Source organism: Rhopalosiphum padi, chromosome 2 (genome assembly GCF_020882245.1).
Source record: "Rhopalosiphum padi isolate XX-2018 chromosome 2, ASM2088224v1, whole genome shotgun sequence".
NCBI lineage: Eukaryota > Metazoa > Arthropoda > Insecta > Hemiptera > Aphididae > Rhopalosiphum > Rhopalosiphum padi.
In genome coordinates, this window is record NC_083598.1 from 72395787 (window position 1) to 72399309 (window position 3523).

A 3523-nucleotide genomic window follows, 5' to 3' on the forward strand; every position below is an offset into this window, starting at 1 on the left:
CATGGCGTTCATCGGAAAATAATGCAAGTGTAGTTATAATTTATACTTGTAATTTGTATAATTATACATTAATACGTGCGAACAAATATATTATATTACACGGTAATGTATTCGTTAGACAATAATGTTTTGTACGCGTGTTAACCGTTTTATAAGTGAAATAAATTACACGATGATGATGATGATGATGATGATGATGATGTACAGTGTAATTGCACGTGTTATTATTAACACTCGTATTCAGCGAGTGAGAGTGTGATGGAAAGAGACACACACACACATACACACACACAGAACGGTTAAGTCTGATGGGTTTCAAATTCGAACGTCTGAATTTAATTGGAAACGCCGCTATGATAATTTATACATTTAATGCACAATAACGTGTGCGCGTGCAGATGACGCGCACACGATATAATACGGCGTTCGTATAGGTAAAGTATATACACATCGTTATAATTTACGTCGTGAGGTGTTTCGAGTTGAACGATATACGTGGGATAAAATTACGTATATTGTTTCGGGAACCGACTGATTGTTCGAAAGTCGAACGAACTAAAGATTTTCTTCGCCGTCTACCACCCGACGGCGACGGCTACATATGAAATGTTCAAAAAACCGCATCGCGTGTCGATGCGATAAAAAAAATAATTACGCGCGTCACGGAGACGACACCGCTTCGTATACGTACTTAGGAGAGAGAACACTACTCGTGCAACTGCATTTGCAAACGATTTCGTATTGCGACCGGCCGAACTGGGACTGCGGCTGCACAGCATCGCGTGCCGGTTTTTTTTTTTAATATACCGAGTAATAATAAGAGCGGTACGCGTGATATTCCGCGGACCAGAGGATTCGCCGCCGTCACTGTGTGCGACTCGGCTGCGGACGATATCGAGATAAAAATATTCGCCATAACCATAACATCGTCCGCGCCACGTAGACAATCGGCGTGTTAGATATCGTCCGGACCAATTATAAAATATTATACTCGTGTGGACTCACACAATGGGCCCGTCGTCGTCCGCTCTCGGCGGTAATTAGCATAATTAAAAAACGAATTTGGAAAAGTTAAAACCCTATTGTGTCCCGGAAACAACGGCTGCTGCCGGGCCGCGTTGTTACATTTATACGTGTTCCTATATATATATATATATACGTATGCATGTGTTATTGTTGCAAAAAACGCACTGCGGCGCGTAAAATTTAATTTCCCGCCGACCGCGGTAAAACTGTACCGGCCGGCCGAAGCTTGTTTATGGTAATATGTAATATACGTATATCATTATGCTATTATGTACGGCCGAACGCGTGCCAAATAATGTACAAAACCATTCCGACCCGACAACACTACGGCCGGCGGCGAGCGTTGTATAATAAACTATATATCGTCGTCCGACACGATTTTTTTGATAAGCGACCGAAAAAGAGCTCCGGAACGAACGCCGCCACAGTTTACTGCAGGTGAGTTCGATGCAAGTGACGGTTCATTGTGCAGTGTAAGTGCTCAAAAAGTGCGATAGAATAAAATTATAGATTTGAGAACGTTATTAAATCCTCTATCAACCGCTCCTGGCCCTCGTCCGATGGTTTATCGTGTACAAACACGCCGTACTTACATAATATATTGAACATAAGCTGTACGAAATAACAATTTTGTGCACACATATATTTCAGAAGCCACTACCCAATAGACGTATACGTAAACAAGGCATGGATCAGCTCACTATATAAAAAATGGACACTCAAATATTGCTCGACCATCAATAAAATTATAAATTAAATGTTTTGTTGAATAATTAAAAAAAAAAATTAGGCTTTTTTGTGACAGAATGGTATGTGTATATTTTATACGATATGCATATTATATTTCGTTAATAATCGAAATCCAATAAAACTTTTTTGAAATTCATCGTCATGTTGTGTATTCTATTTTTTTTTGTAGAAATGTGTGTGATAAAAAAAAATTAAAAACCAACTGAAAAAACACTATTTCAATTCCACGTACTTACCAAGAAATTTATGAAACATTGGTTTATTATAATAGTCCGATAGTCGTTCTTTATTTAAAGGTTGATTATTTTAATTGAAAATTATTGAAAAACAATTTTAAAAGACCAATTTTTACCTTGATCTTTACACAAAGTAAACTAATTGAAATCATCGATCAATATATAAAATCATAAAGATTCCATAAATTTTCAATAAAAAAATAATATTCACTCGTTTTTAAAAACTAATTTAAATTTTTGATAAGAAAAAAAAGAGTATACGAGTTAAATTAAATACAATCTTATTAATATGTTATTGATTTTAATGTACGATGTATAATGTAATGTATATATCTATTTTAATTATTTTACCATGTAAACGTTTTAAAGTTTTAAATTCATGTTATAATTCTATTTTAAAATATCCTTTCATTTTTAATATTAAAATTATTTTTAGTTTAAAATTAGTCACCTAAATTTTAATTGATTAATTTATAAAATTAATATGGTTTTTATATTATATTAGTTTATTTTTATAGATCGTATAAATCGTATAATATATAATATTATATTGACATTTATTATTTCTCGTCATCCAGAGATATTTGTTTTTCAATCTCCATACCCATTACCCATAGCTATAATATTATGGTGAATAGTTAAATATTTTATTTCTTTCAAGCGTTTTTATTTTACATAACAAAGACTTTAAAAACAATTTCACGATAAACATTTCCAAGATAATATTATTACAATGATATATAATAGCAGTATACCTATTTACCAATATGATACACTAAATAATAAAAGTTAGCAATAAATATTATGCTTGGATGGGTATTTTATGCTAATAATACGTATATGGAGATAATCTATAATTTTACTGATTTAAAATGTATATTTTCAATAATTTATTTTTTATTAATATTCGTTCAAAATATAAATATAATATAAATATTTAGGTTTCATGATTTCGTAACGCAACGTGAACAATATATTATTACTTCTTATATTTTACCGATTTACAAATAATATTATTATCAATTAAAAATATGCGTAAGATCATAGATTTAGTAAATTTAATTAATGTCTCCTCAGATTATATTTTTCATGATGTTGAAAATTATTCCAAAGTCACTCGTTTTCGAATAATTTCTCATTAGTAATTCGTAAACATATATTAAGACGTGTATAATTATAATTTACAAACGACTCCTGAAATACTCCTCGTTTGATTTATAAAATCATGAAACCCAGTGCAATCAATATCCGAAAAAAATGGATTTTAAAATTTCACTCGTGCAATATTGTATATGTATAATGTATATAATATATTATATAATATAAATGTATTTGATGTTGCAGTGTTTGATAAAGTCCATTATATCCTTTTATAAATTATACCATATATCGTGCGTACTCATTCTGGAACATAAATATTAAACATATTTTTATTAAAAAAAAAAAATAAATAAAATGAAGTAAAAAACGGAAAATTTCTACATGCAGACGATGAGGTATATATTTTAATG